The following is a 14,663-nucleotide window of genomic DNA, read 5'->3' as shown; positions in this document are numbered from 1 at the left end:
TGTGGAATACAGAGAATTCACATGTACCTCTCCACTCCACAAAAAGCCCATTCTCCTGGGCTGGGGTTGTGGCTCAGTGGTGGAGCACTTGCCTAGCATTTGTGAGGCACTGGGTTCTAGTCTCAGCACCACATATAAATAAATAAAGTCCACTGACAACTAAAAAACTATATTAAAAAAGCCCCTCATTCTCTTTAATTTAACTCATCTCACACTCAGTGTTTGTCCAAACATTTTTGCTCATGTTCCGAGTGTTTTTCATTTCCCTCCGCTATTTTCTGTGGGTCCATTTCCTAATGGGGCAAAGACAGCTTACCTGGTGGAATGGAGGTGGTCGAGGAAAAGGGCATGTTAGGAAAACACGTCACTTATGTGGATGAAATGTTGGATCAGAGCTCACAGAACCATGTCCAGCTGAAAGATATCAAATAAACCACTGATCTTGTATTTTAGTTCCTTTGTCTGTAAAGTGGGCCTAGCAGGAGTGCCTATTTCACTGGGCTATGTAAGGAACAAAGTGTTAATACTGGCAACATCCCTGGATCGTTTCTGGCACGTGGTCAGCTCTATCCAAGGATCAGCTGTTTTTTTTTTGTTTTTTTTTTTTTATTGTCTACCCTCATCACCACAACTGCAAGAGCCCAAGTGAACCCACACACATGCTTTATTTTTTCCTCCATATCTTCACTGCCCCTCCATCATTACTCCATCTCCATCACCACTCCAATAACAATATCTTTGCAAAGAAAAACCCACTTTCCCTATTCACAAGAGAAAAAGGGAACCTTTCCTTCCTCTCCCTGGAGACAGCCCACATCTGACACTAGATTTCTATCCAGCTTTTCTAAGTGCACCTCTGGTTCCCTTGCCGGACAGGGTCAGAGTGAGGATTTGAGCCCAGATGAGAAATGCCAGAATCCTCCTCCACCCTTTGCAGGCAACTGCTTGGATAGGTAGGATCCCTGCAGTACCTTCCGTGTGCACCAGGCGGCAGGTGCTGATTGGGAAATGAGGTGCACCAGCTGCACATCAGGGTCCTGCCAGTGCCTCTGAGCACAGGCTCGGCTGGGAGATTTCTCAGAACACAAATGTGCAAGCTCTGCCCTGAGATTCTAATGCAGTGAGTTTGGTGCACAACCCAGGCATGCATATTTTTAAAAAGCTTTGAAAGTATCTTTGATTCAGCTTGTTGTAAGGGTCTGTGTTTGGAAGTATTCCAGCTTTAGAGTATTGCAAAGAGCAGCAGCCACACATAAGCATGAAGTGTGTAACACTGAAGCAGCACAGGCCAGATCCCTAGACTGAGCTTTTGCAATTCAGAATGAGTGATTTTTTAATGTTTAGAGTCCCCAGATAATCAAAACTGTGTGGATTTTTTTTTTTTTTCTGAATCAGGATTCATACTTTAGTGACCTGTCTCCAGAGACCCTGTTGTCTCTCAGTCGCCCTGCAATGCTGTCTGCTTGCCATCTTACCACTGCCACCAGAATGTTCTCCCATGCCTCCCAGCAATTTTGCAGTCCTGTAGACCCCGCTCCCGTTTCTCCAAGTTTTGGGGCAAATTAAAACTTCTTTGAGCCTCAGTGTCTGAGGCATCAAGGAGAGTCAGAGCTGGACAAAAGTTAAGGTGATAAGACAAGTTTTACTCAGGGCTATTGTAATAGGAGGAGAGCAGCCCTAATATGGAATTTAGGCCCATTTTGAATGCACCAGGAATAAATGGAGGTTTACAGCCAAGATGCAGAGGATTGGAGGATGGAAAAATGCTAAGAGGAGACATCAGGTCTGGGGGGATTTCTGACTGAACCAACCAACTAGAATTCTGTTGAAGGCAGGCAGTTCAGGATGATCAGATACGAAGAGTGGGGAGTGATGAATTTTGATCATATATTGATGATGATCAGATATATCCATATCTCTTGTGAGGGTGAGAAATCCTAGGTAAATTGCCTTGGCAGTGTTATTTGCTAAAACAGCTTTAAAAAGGAAGTGTACACATGGGCCTAGGAGAAGCCTAACAAAAGTTTGACCAAACTAAGAATCTTTGTCAATGGGATAGGAATATGATATTCCATCTCACTCCAGTCAGAATAGCAATTATCAAAAATACAAGCAGCAATAAATGCTACCAAGGATGTGGGGACAAAGGCACACTCATACATTGCTGGTGGCACTGCAAATTGGTGCAACCACCCTGGAAAGCAATATGGAGATTCCTCAGAAAACTTGGAATGGAACCACCATTTGACCCAGTTATCCCACTCCTCAGTATATACCAAAGGACTAAAATTAGAATGATCCAGCCACATCAATGTTTATAGCAGCTCAATGTAAAATAGCAAAGTTATGGAACCAAACTAGGTTCCCTTTACAGATGAATGGATAAAGAAGATGTGATACACACACACACACACACACACCATGGAATATTACTCAGTCTTAAAGAAGAATGAAATTATGACATTTGCTGATAAATGAATGGATCGGAGACTATCATGCTAAGTGAAATAAGTCAGTCCTAGAAAACAAAAGGCCAAATGTTCTCTCAGTGGATATTAACACACAATAATGTGTGTGAGGGGTGAGAATAGAAATCATTGGATTAGATGAAGGGGAATGAAGGGAAGAGGGGATGAGAAGAGGAAAGACAGTAGAATGAATTAGACGTAACTCACCTATGTTCACATATGAAGACACCACCAGTGAAACTCCATGTCGTGTACAACCACAAGAATGGGATCCTAATCAGAAAAAGTTATACTCAATGTATGTATAATACGTCAAAATACACTCTACTTTCATGTATATTTAAAAAGAACAAATAAAAAAATTACAGGAGAAAATTTATGAAGTTTCTATTTATACTGGTAGAAGGAATTAACCGGGCTCCACATTTCCAAGCCCAGGTATCTTGGAAAAATCTTAGAACCTAGGCCCCTGGCTTTGTAGATGGGCAAACTGGGATCTGAAAGCTAAATGATCTCCACAGGGCGTTCCTGTGAGAGAGGAGCAGGGTCCAGGTGCCTGACTTTCAGTCCCTATTCTTTCTTCTACATCTCACTCCCAGCAGCCTCTCCTGTGGAGACTCTTGCTAATATCGTTCTAAGTATTCCTGACAGCCGTTGCCGGTCTCCTCTCTTCCCCCTTTCCTTTGGTCAACATTTAGTATCACCTATCTAATTTGGGTCCCTATGTTAGGTTTCTGATAGAGAACCTTAACTATAACTGGTACTAAATGAGTGATTGATGGTGGTTTACTTATTTACATTTATTTACATATTACCAATGAGCAGCTGCTTTGTGCTGAACCTTATTCAGGGAGGCTGAAAGGGACTCAAGAGAAGCAGACAGTGCATACTCCATGATGCCCTGGAGGGCTTGCTAGAGTTTGGCAACACACACATTCACATGCACACACATGCACCCTGTGGTGGATAATCAGCATCTAGGCATCCATCTAGGAGAAGCCATGGTAGGGTCAGTAGTGCTGTGTATGCCTTTGAGGCCAGAGGTTAGTTTGCACTGGGTTGAGAAGCCTGAGAAGTCAGACCTTGGCTGATGCTTCTGTTTTTCTGCCCACTCTGAGACTGCATTTTCTCAGTCCAGTCCCTTGGCTCCTCTTTTCTCTTTGGTTCTATTATTTGATGGACTCCTCAGGCTTCTCTCTCGTACCTTTATTTCTCAGTCTCTGTAGTCTTTATGCTGATTCCATGATCTTCTGTTTCTTGATGGCTTCTAAATCTGTATGTCCAGAGCAATGTGTTCCCATTAATTTTGGATCCCTTACATCTATCTACCCGAAACCTCTCTGATCAGAAAGCTCAAATGCTCCTACCCCAAACTGAGCTAATTTCCTCTCCAACCTGTTTTTCCTCTGGAGCTCAGTGGCTTAGTCGGAAAGCCCTAAGTTGTTCTAGGATCCTCCCTCTCCTTAACTCCTCCCCCGGCATCCCAGTAGTCGCCATGTTCTCTGATCATCAAATCTTGGGGCTCTTAACATTCTCACCACAAATTCTCTTGAATGGACCTTTTCTATCACTGTCCAAGTTCAGGTAAGATGAAGACTCACATCATTATCCTAGCAACTTTTTTTTTTTTTGGAGAGAGAGAGAGAATTTTAATATTTATTTTTTTTTTAGTTTTTCGGCAGACACAACATCTTTGTTTGTATGTGGTGCTGAGGATCGAACCCGGGCCGCGCGCATGCCAGGTGAGCGGGCTACCGCTTGAGCCACATCCCCAGCCCAAATCTAACAAGTTTTTACCTAACTGGTTTTCCTACTTTGGGTCCCTACCTGCCAGCAAATCCTCCACATGAGACCCAGAGAACTCTTCTTAAAACAAAACAAAAGCAAAAATACTTCATCATTTACAGCCTTTCACTGTCTTCCCTCTGCTCATTCCACACTCTTTTAAGAGTGGTCTCTGTAATCTGTGTCATGAATTGAACCACGTCCCCTGATAGGCATGTTGAAGTCCAACCCCTGGTATCTCAGAATGTGACATTATTTGGGAATGGAGCTGTTGGAATGCAATTCGTCAAGATGAGGTCATGCTGGGGTATAGTGGACCCCTGATCCAATACAAATGGGACCCATATAAGAAGAAGGAAGTTTGGACACACACATAGGCATAGAGGGAGGATGGTCCTCAGAAGCAGAGGCAGAGGTGGGAGACATGCTGCCACAATCCTGGGAAGGCCTGGGGCTGAAGCAGAAGCTGAAAGAGGCAAAGAAGTGTCCTTTCCTAGAGCCTTTGGAGGGAGCACGCCCCTGCCAATACTTTGATTTTGAACTGCAGCCTCTAGAAACGGAGACAATGCATTTCTGTGGCAGAAATGGTATTTCTAAATGGCAGTTTGTGGTAATTGGTTGGCAGCCCTAGTAAACACAACTGTCATGATCCAAATGCCAACTCTCCAGCCTCATCCTCCATCCCTTGCCTCAATTTACTCTACTATCTCAGGCCAGTCACACTGGGCTGCTAAAGAGAGTGCTCACCCGAACTCACCAACCACTAAAGGCTAATCAGCCACGGGGCATGGATTCTTCTAGGAAATTGCCTCTAAACTGCCAAACGCTTCTCCCTCATGCTCCGGGGCTGACCAGCAGGCTGGAGGGAGGCGGGCCCAGGGAGAGAGAGTTTGTATGCTCTTTGAGGCTAACACCTAATCACAGTCCCTCTTCAAATGAAAAATGGGGAAAACACTAGCTAACTGTTGTTTAGTGACCCCCACCCCCACCCCTTTAAAATAAACACTCTTTTCAATTAGGAAGATTTGTCACCGGGGACAGTAATTCCGTGTCCTACCAAAACAAACACAGTTGTAATTAGTTTTATCCAGGAAGAAAATTAACTCTGTTTATCTTAGCATAATTAATCACTGACCTCTTTCTGTCCGGGTAGCTTGGGGGAGGGGAGGGGAGTGGGGTTTGTGATCTACAGCAAAGGGGCATTTCGGGACCCATCTATCTTTTCTCTTGGTTACACAGCTGTCTGCATGAGTTATTTGAAATAATATTCCTAGCCAAGAGTGGCGGAGCTGCCTATGACATAACCTGGGAGAGACACTAAATAAGGCCATGATTTTACGGCTTCAGTCTGGAGAGTACTGGATGAATACGTAGCCAATGGGCTTGAAGCCATGCTGTGGCCCCTGAGATGCACTTGGCTCCTTTTGTGTCCCTTGCCTTGACCTCCAGGAATTCTGGGCATGGGGAGAGGAGCCACAGGGAAGGGGGTGGTTCTTAGTTATGGAGAAGAGACTATAGCTGCAGCCATAAGGGTAGGCTTCGGGGATATGGGCTTGGCTTCCTGTCCTGACTCTGACATCCTTTAGCTGCATGACCTTTGGCAAGATACTTCATCTTTCTGAACCTTGGCCACCTCCTAAGTTAAAAAGAAAGAAAGAAAGAGATAAAANCCCATACCTAGAAGGGAAGAAGAGAGGGAGGGGGGAGACCGAGAGAGGGAGGGAGGGAGGGAGGGAGGGAGGGGGAGAAAGAGAGAGAGAGAGAGAGAGATATTTTCTCAATGCATTGCAGTATTACAACAAATGCTGAGCTGGGGACACTGGTGTGAGATCCCCTGGTAGAGATGGATGTAGAAACGAGGGAGTCCAATTTCTCCCTGCTCTGGACCATTCAGTGGATGAATAATACCTCACATAATCCTCATGATCACTCTAAAATTAGGCACAAGGGAGGGGAGCCCAGGGACAGGGTAATTGAGGCTCACAGATGGGAAGTCATTAGACCCCCAACTGCATGCCTAGAAGGCAGTGTGGCTGGGATGTGACCCAGGTGTGTCTGACACAGAAACCTGCTCTTTGTCAGTTTCACCTTGGGGGTCCTGACTGAGTGTTAATGACTGGTGCTCTGCCCCAAGACCTCGAGTCAGGGGCATTAGAGCAGCACAGCCCCCAGGGCCAGCGTCAGGTGTTCCCCGAGTTTGCATGGCAGTGTCTTGGGCCTCACCTCGTCCTGACCGAGATCTGTTGCAGGGGGATAATTTAAAACAACCACCCAGGCTGATCTTCATGTTTTGGCCATCTGTTAGGGTCATAAAGGCCTACTTTTTGCTCATGGTGTTGAGATGGCTACTCCCAGACTTGGGTGGGGAGGGGGCCTTGCCCTCTGGATAAGGGGAAAGGAGGGCTCTGAGACCAACCCGCCCAGGTCCTGAGCTGAGTGGGATGGAGAGGGAAGGGGAGGTGGCCAAGATCCCTAGAAGCAAAGGACAGCCCCTGTACCAGCCTTGTACCAGAAGCAGTGGCTTCTGGGGTAGTGGAGAGCTGTGCAGGTCAGTTTTGGGGGCCTGGAGGCAGTACCTTCTTCCGCTGCAGACAAGGAACAAGGCAGCCTTTATGAGTGGACATATTGCTGGCAAACTGTGGGGTTTTGTTCTCCCCAAACCTAGCAAAGAACCAGAGCATAGAAGAGGCAGATTTTGGTGCTGCAAAGGACCTTGGGAAAGGGAATCATACAGGTCAGATTCTAAGGGCAATGAGACTGGTTTGTCTAGGCCATGGTGATCAGGGCCCAAACCACAGGGGACACCACACATCCTGAGAAAGAGCAGAGACTAGTGGGTCAGACAGAATTGTTTTCTGCACCCCACTTTTGCCAGTGACAAACTATGAAAACTTGGAAAACTTCCTTCCCTTCTCAGTGCCTCGGTTTCCTCATCTGTAAAATGGAGATAATAGATAGCCCGTAAGACTTTTGTGAGGGTTAGCTAACTGCATTGTGTGTGTGATCTCATTTAATCTCCACAACAATCCTTGAAATAGGTTTATAATTATTCTCAAATTTATAGTTGAGTGAGAGCAAGAAGCTCAGGTGCCTTGCCCAAGGTAACCTAGCTTTCTGGTGGTAGAGGCCAGGTAGAAACCTGGTTCCATCTGATTCTAGAACCTTCACTTTGTATTCTGTAACTCCTCTTTTTTAGGAATGAATAAGCAAATGCCCTTCTGTACAGTCACTCAGCCTCTGAGGTGTCACTGACAATCATCATGCCCCCTCTGGACACTAGGCTTGGCTCCTCCTGCACACTTTCTGCTGTAGCTCCTACATCTGCCGTTTTAGTCACATCTGGAGAACTCTCCTTGCTAATGGTCCTGGAGATACACACAGCGGTTTCAAGCACAGGATCCAGAGTCCGGCCAACCTGGGTTCCAGTGTTGCCCAAGAAACCTCAGATGGAAACAGTCTCCAGAAGGCAGACACTGTCTGATGATGGGGTTCCCCAGGTCCCAGCTTTCCTGGGAGCACAAATCAGGCCAAAAAAAAAATGCCAGAAAGCTCCTTAAGAATTGTCCTTTACAACAAGGCCACAGCCAACAGAGGGGGGAGGCACATCACTGGGGCTCAAGATGGGGTCTGGGCTCTGTGGGAAAGGAAGGGAGGTGGCTCTTGGAAATTGTTTTACCATGTAAAATCTTCCAGTAGGAACTTTATATGCAGGATTTAATCAGCAGGGACTATAGACAGGACTCATTTTGTTCATTGCTGTTCTAAAAGACTGCTGGGTTGGCTCCTCTGTGGCTCTGTCCTGTTCAACAGACATTTATTGAGCATGTACTAGGTGCCAGGGACTTTGCTGGGGATTCAGGGACTAAAAGGGACAGCGCCTCTGCCCAAGGAATTTATTTCATCAGCTTTTTCATTGCTCTGTCCAAAACACCTGATAAGAACAATTTTAGAGAAGGAGAAGTTTGTTTTGGGATTCACTTTCCTACTCCATTCATTGGGGCCTGAAGGAAGGCAGAACATCAGGGCAGAACTGTGTGGCAGAGGAAAGCAGCTGGGAGAGAGAGAGAGAGAGAGAGAGAGAGAGCGCGAGAGCGAGCTCTCTCTGTTCAATAAGGACAAAATATGAACCCTAAAGGCACCCACCCGGGACCCCCAGGGACCCACCTCTTCCAGCTGCACCCCACCTGCCTATAGCTACCACCCAGTTAATCCTTCTCAGGGGATTAAGGCACTGATTATGTTAAGACTCTAGTAACCCAATCATTTCACCTCTAAACCTTGTATTGTCTCATCCAAGAGATATTGGGGACACCTGAAGTCTAAACCATAACAGAGTTTGTGAGCTCTCTCAAGCTGGGTGGCAAAGCAGTGTGTGTGTGTGTGTGTGTGTGTGTCTCTGTGTGTGTGTCTTTGCATATGTGTGTGTGAATGTGTTTCCATGTGTATGTATGTGTCTGTGCATGTCTGTGTGTGTGTGTGTGTGTGTGTGTGTTCTTTTGTGTGTGTCTGTATGTATTGGGAAGGGGCAAGTAGGGGAAGTTGAGATGTGTGGCAGGAAAAAAAAAAGTGCTTCTCATTCTCAGCCCTGGGAGGAATCAGTCACTCCCCCTACTGGTGAAGACCAACTCCTAGTCATTTGGGAAGTGGTTTGCACTCCTGGAGAAGAATTAAGAAGCTGGAATCCTAATGAATGGTTTTTACATGAAGAGAGCTGAGCTATGTCAGCATTGGCCCACAGACAGACCCCAACCTGTGTGTTGGAGAAAGAGAGGGAAGGGAGGTAGAGAAAAGGACAGTGAGGAGGGGGCTAGGGGAGATGGTCTGGCTTTGGGTTCAAACCCCCAACTACAAATATCTAATCTTAGAGAGCTCAGTCTTTTGTATCATTCATGGGAAGATGATCTGGCAGCCGGGGCAGCCACCAGGTAGACAGACAGGAAGCAGCAGGCTGGCCTGCTGTCCCAGGGGATGTGCCTAAGAGCCTGCAGTGTGCAGACCACCACACAGGAGCGTCCCTTTGTCTTAGCCCTGGTTGCCACTGAAACAGTCATCTGCAGATGTGGGTACCAACAACTGGGGACATCTTAGTAGGGTAGAGAAAGTTTTATTGGTTAAAATTTGAAGAGGAGAAGATTTCAGATCTCTGATGGTCTGAAGGCAGAATTATCATGGAGAACCAAGTGTTAGCTTAGAAGGGGGCAGCTTTTCTGATAGGCTATGTTTCTACCCAGGATCAAGATGTGATTGCTCTGGGCTCAGGCTTTCCCTGTATCGTGCCCCTGATCAGAAAAAGGAGAAAATAGGTCAAGCATGGAAGAAAGTGTGGGGAGGCAGACAGAAAGTGTGGAGTGGACATCAGAAGATGGGACCTACTATTGGCTGGGCTCCTTTTCTATTCAAGGCTCACTTATATTTGGGCCACATTTGACCCTCATGCTACCTTCTAGGGTGGTTTCACAGATGGATGGTTGGAGGTGGTCAGCCAGAACATTCCCAGGTGTGCCTGCCTGCCAAGCCTGCTGTATTTGCAGTAGTCAATGGTCCTCAGGTGGGCAGTAGTGTCTCAGGCCCAGCCACATTGCTCAGAGCCCTTTCCTGCTCCCTGGAGGGCCTGTCCCCTTCTGCTTGTACCCTGCTTCATTTGGCCAACCTGGCTGGGTATTTACTCAAAAATGAGCGGGGCACTTGGCTCCCTCTGGTGGTCAAACTAGTCAGAGGCTACCACTTTTAGGAGGTAATGCTTTTTTTTTTTTTTCAAATTAAAATAAAGTAATTGACATATAATAATTGTGTATATTTATGGGGTACAATGTAATGATTTAATATATACATGCATCATGAAATAATCAAAGTCAAGTAATTAGTGTATATATCACCTTATCTTTTTTTTTTTTTTTGGTGGTGAGAGCATTCAAGATCCTCCCTTCTCTTTTGGCATACATGATTCATTATTCTTCACGATAGACACCCTTATATACAATAGAACACTGGCACTTATTCCTCCTGTGTGCTTGCCATGCCTTTTAGAAAGGCAGTGGGAAAGGTTTGGTGACCTAAGAGGTAGGAGGAAGATTTTCCATGAGTGGAGTTTCTGGCATAGTAGTTGCTTCATACAACTTTGACTAATTAATGAATGAAGTGGAGACCTAGAGGCAGGGGTGAGCTATGGGTGGGGGGAGCAGGAAACCAACCTGAGAATCCTACACAAGTGGCCCTCTGCTGTGGGTCTCAAAGCCTCTGCCTGTGTAATCCTGGGGTTGCTTAATATTGCTCTGTTCATTCTAGGCTGCATTTATTAATCACCTGGGAAGTTGTTTTAAAAATACTAATAATGAGGCCCTGTCCTTAGAGATTCCGACTTAATAGTTCTGAGGTAGGGTCTATATGTAGCATTTAAAAAAAATCTCCCCAGGCAATTCCACTGTGTCTCTGAGGCTGAGAAAGATGTGGGCTATTTTTCTGGGCCCTTATAGCTCTTATTGCCTATGATTCAGAGATTCTTTTTGAGGACCCTCACTAAATTTAATTTGTATTCTGTGGCAGTTGATGTTATTTTGCCATTAGGACAATGGGCTGATATTTGTCACCAATAAACTTAAAGATAGGTCTCGAAGTCTGCATCCATAAGGCGATCTTAACAACAGACCAGGGGAATATGATTTATTCCCCATGCCTCTGGTGTAATTAAGAGTGCATTATAAAGAGACCTGCACTATGGAGATGCAAATCAGCGATGGCAGTTTAACTTTAAGTTCCTGTTTCTTTAGGGTGACCATTGTGTTGTTTCAGTACTTAGGAGCATGTTATTCTCACAGCAAACATGGAAAGTCCACTGGGAGAGAAAATGCAACACACCGAGGAGATGAGTCCAGGCCTCTGGACTTTGTCACATCCACAAGCTCTATTACTTTATTTTCTTCTCTGTTGATTCTCCCTGGATCCCATATGTAAAATTTATGGGGAAAAAGACAAAGGAGGAACAAACTTCGATGTGGGCAGTTCCCCTTTAGACATGCCACTTAAACAATAAGTTGTTCCTATTAGAAATGCCCCAAGGGTATGCATTATTTGGAAGTGCTTCTCTGGTGTTTCTGGGCTGGGGAAAACCATGTGCCCAAAAGGGGGAACTATGAGTTGTGTCTTTGTGGGCAGTCTGGACTGGCTACCCTGCCTTTCATTCTCTCCCGCCATCCCCTGCCCTTGCCACTGAACGAGCATTCACCGTGAGGTTGCTGACTGAGCCCAGATGAGGTTGCTGCCAGATGACCTGAGCTCTGGGTTGGATTTGCAATTAACCACGTGGGACAATAATATCAGTAACAAGAGTGCCACCACATACCAGATGTGCTGCCTGCACCTGAGGTGTAAGACTAGGTCACATTGCTTTATTTTCACCTCATGCCTCAAGGCCCGTCTGCCTTAAATACCACCTTCCCTGACTTTTCCAAGAACATTGTATAGAACGAAGTGTCTGATAATCTGTCAGAGAGAGTCTAATCTTGATGATTGTCAGAAGGGAAGAGATTGGCTTGACCTTGTACAAATTTAGCCCCTTCTCCTGAGTAGCCAAATCCTGGGATGCTTCTCAAAGGGTGATCTTTGTAAATCTTAAAGAATCCTGTTGCAGAAAGCCCATGACTCAATGTCTTCTTTGTGGTCTTTTGTTTATAATAATTAGGGTGAAGAACAAATAAAGGGTTCAGACAAAAATAAAAGATCTATTTCAAGCTGATAAAAATCATAATGACTGTCAGAAACTACTGGCAGTTTCTCTTTTTGAACTAGGGATTGAACCCAGGGGAGTTTTACCACTGACTGAGCTACATTTCCAGTCCTTTTAATTTTTTTATTTTGAGAAAGCATCCACTAAGTTGCTGAGGCTCTTGCTAAATTGCTGAGGTAAGCTGTTTTTTTTTTATGAAAAATGTTTTAAACTGTCTCACCTGGCAGTCTATCTTACATGTGTACATAATTTAATGTTCAGAACCATTTTGCAAAACAGATGAGTTAGAATTTTTTAATAGTATAAACTTACATTTTCTTAGTACTTTATTTTAAGAATTGTGCTAGATTGTAATATAATAATATAATATAATAATATAATATAATATAAATGTAATATAATATATAATAATATAATATAATAATATATTATAATATAATATAAATAATAAACACTATTGCTGATCCTTACTATGACACCATTAGGTAGGTTTTATCATCCCATTTAACAAACAGGGGAGTCAAATGTCTGATATACAGGGTGCTCCTGTCATGTGGAGGGACCCTGTCAAGGGGACAATGACCCTTCCAGCCCAGGAACTAACTAGTGAATAATCAGAGCCACATTTCTGGCCACAGAGTCTGGCACAAAGCATATGTCATGAAAAATATTTGTGAAAGAAAGAAAGTGCTCAGACTTGGGACTGATGAAATGTTAAAGACGATACACTAGGATCTGTCAGAGAAAGGGCAGTGACCGTGGTGCGAAGTGGCCAGGAAAGTGGAGGCAGATTTTGACTTAAGATATGAAAAACCTGCTTGCCTCATCATTGCCATAGAGCAAGGCTGTGATGATAAGGTTTTCCATCACTTAGGGGTTTCCAGGAGCAAATTCCTTTCCCAACTGTGTATGAGCAGCTTTTAAAAATTCTGCAGTACTAGTTTGACCTCTAGGTGGCACTCTGGTACCTACGTTTGAACAGAGCCCAGCTGGTGGTTCTGTCCAGCATCCCTTCAAATTCTTTTCATCATGCTTCTTTGAGTCAGGGGTTCTCCTATAGTTCATAAAATACCGGAGGACAAGCACATTCTTTTAAAATTTATTGTTGATTCATCCAAGTGAACCTTCTCAGCCTAAAAAGATTTTGAGGCTGGTGCATGTGATCCCATATTACAGACATTTGAGGCAGAGAGCACAGACACCCAGGAGACAGTCCTTCAAAGCCATTTATTCTGAATCCTTGCACAGAGGGAGTCTCTGGAGGAGATAAGATCCTGGCACAGTCCAGCCCTGGGGCAAAGTACCAGTTTTGTCTCAAATGATGAGTAGAAAAAAATTGTCTTCTTCAATTCCATGTTTATTATTCTTTCTTTGCCCGTACCCAGTGTATTCTTCTGAAACACAATTAGGTGGGCAGGATGGAGGTAAGCCAGGGTGAAGAGCACAATCGTACATTGTGCTCAGGGAGATCATGAGATACAGTGAATATGAAATGTGCCAAAGACATGTAACATCAACAAACTAGAAACATGGCAACTGGAGGTGAGGCAGATGTTGATGAGAGAGATCAGGTCATCCTAGGTTTTCCAGATTTGAACAGGGTTAGATTGATTTTAATTAATTTAAGATGAGGTCAAGTTCTGGGAATGGTACTGAGGCTTGGCTAGTTGAGTTTTGAACTGGCTCTGTAGCATCTCTCCTTCTTCCTGCCCTGCCCAGTGTCTTGTAACTATGTCTTCATGCAACAAGTAGCGCAGTACCACTCACATTGCAGCTGTTAGTAGAGGCAATGGAGATATAGCTATGAAAAAAGAAAGCAAACTTCATGCCCATGAGTTTACATTTTAGTAGAGTAAATAATAAACCAATAATAAAACCATTCTATATGATAATAAGTGCTATGAGGAGGACAAAAATAGGAAACTAGACAGGAAGTGATCAAGAATAGGGTTAATTTAGCTAGGATGGTCATGCTAAATTTTTCTAGGGTGGCATTGGAGCTAAAAACAACAATGGGAAGTAACCTACTCTCTGTTAGCATCCTCAACTCCAAGGAAGCTGCAACGAATGACAATCAATTTCCCTGATAAATTCCTAGAAAGGTCTGAGACTCTATGCACAACAAAGAATGGGAATTAAAAGTGGGAGAGGAAATGGGTAGGTACACGGAACAGTTGATGAGCACGTCTATCCTCATGCACACAAAGATTTTCAGCCAGTGTATATCTTGATTCAATCAAGCTAGACTATGGACCAACAAACGAAACTGCCGTGGGTCCTCAATTCTGTACATGGAGTTAAGGGACCTGTTTGCCAGTCTGGGTTTTGGTTTGGTTTTGGTTCCATCCCTTCTTTCTTTTCCCCTATTCCTCTGTTTTGGAATGGGAATGTTTACTCTGTGCCAGTATATACCGGATATAGGTAACTTGCTTTTGATTTTTTACAGGGGTTCACAGCTAACAGTTTGCCTTGAATCTCAGAGGAGACATTGGACTTGAACTTATGGCAGTGCCGGAACTAGTAAGACTATGGGACCCTTGGAGTGGACTAAATGTATTTTGCACTGTGAGACTGATGTGAGCTTTTGGGGACCAGGGATGGGATATTATGGTTTAGATATGAGGTGTCTCCCAAAAGCTCCTGTGTTAATGCAGGAATATTTGAAGGTGAAATGATTGGATTGTGAA

At 44.4% G+C, this 14,663-nt stretch overlaps 1 long non-coding RNA gene across 3 annotated transcripts in view; it reads left to right on the top strand.

Annotated features, from left to right (window-relative positions):
• LOC125620395 overlaps positions 1-14,663 on the top strand; it is a 44,686-nt gene that overhangs the window by 23,312 nt on the left and 6,711 nt on the right. For all 3 annotated transcript variants that reach the window (XR_007352027.1, XR_007352028.1, XR_007352026.1), the window contains exon 3: positions 14,423-14,496. This is a non-coding gene — a long non-coding RNA (uncharacterized LOC125620395). The remainder of the gene's footprint in view (positions 1-14,422; positions 14,497-14,663) is intronic.

Source organism: Marmota marmota, unplaced genomic scaffold (assembly GCF_001458135.2).
Source record: "Marmota marmota marmota unplaced genomic scaffold, marMar, whole genome shotgun sequence".
NCBI classification, from domain to species: Eukaryota; Metazoa; Chordata; class Mammalia; order Rodentia; family Sciuridae; genus Marmota; species Marmota marmota.
Note: the sequence above shows the minus strand (reverse complement) of the source record. Positions and strands in the feature narration are given on the sequence as shown.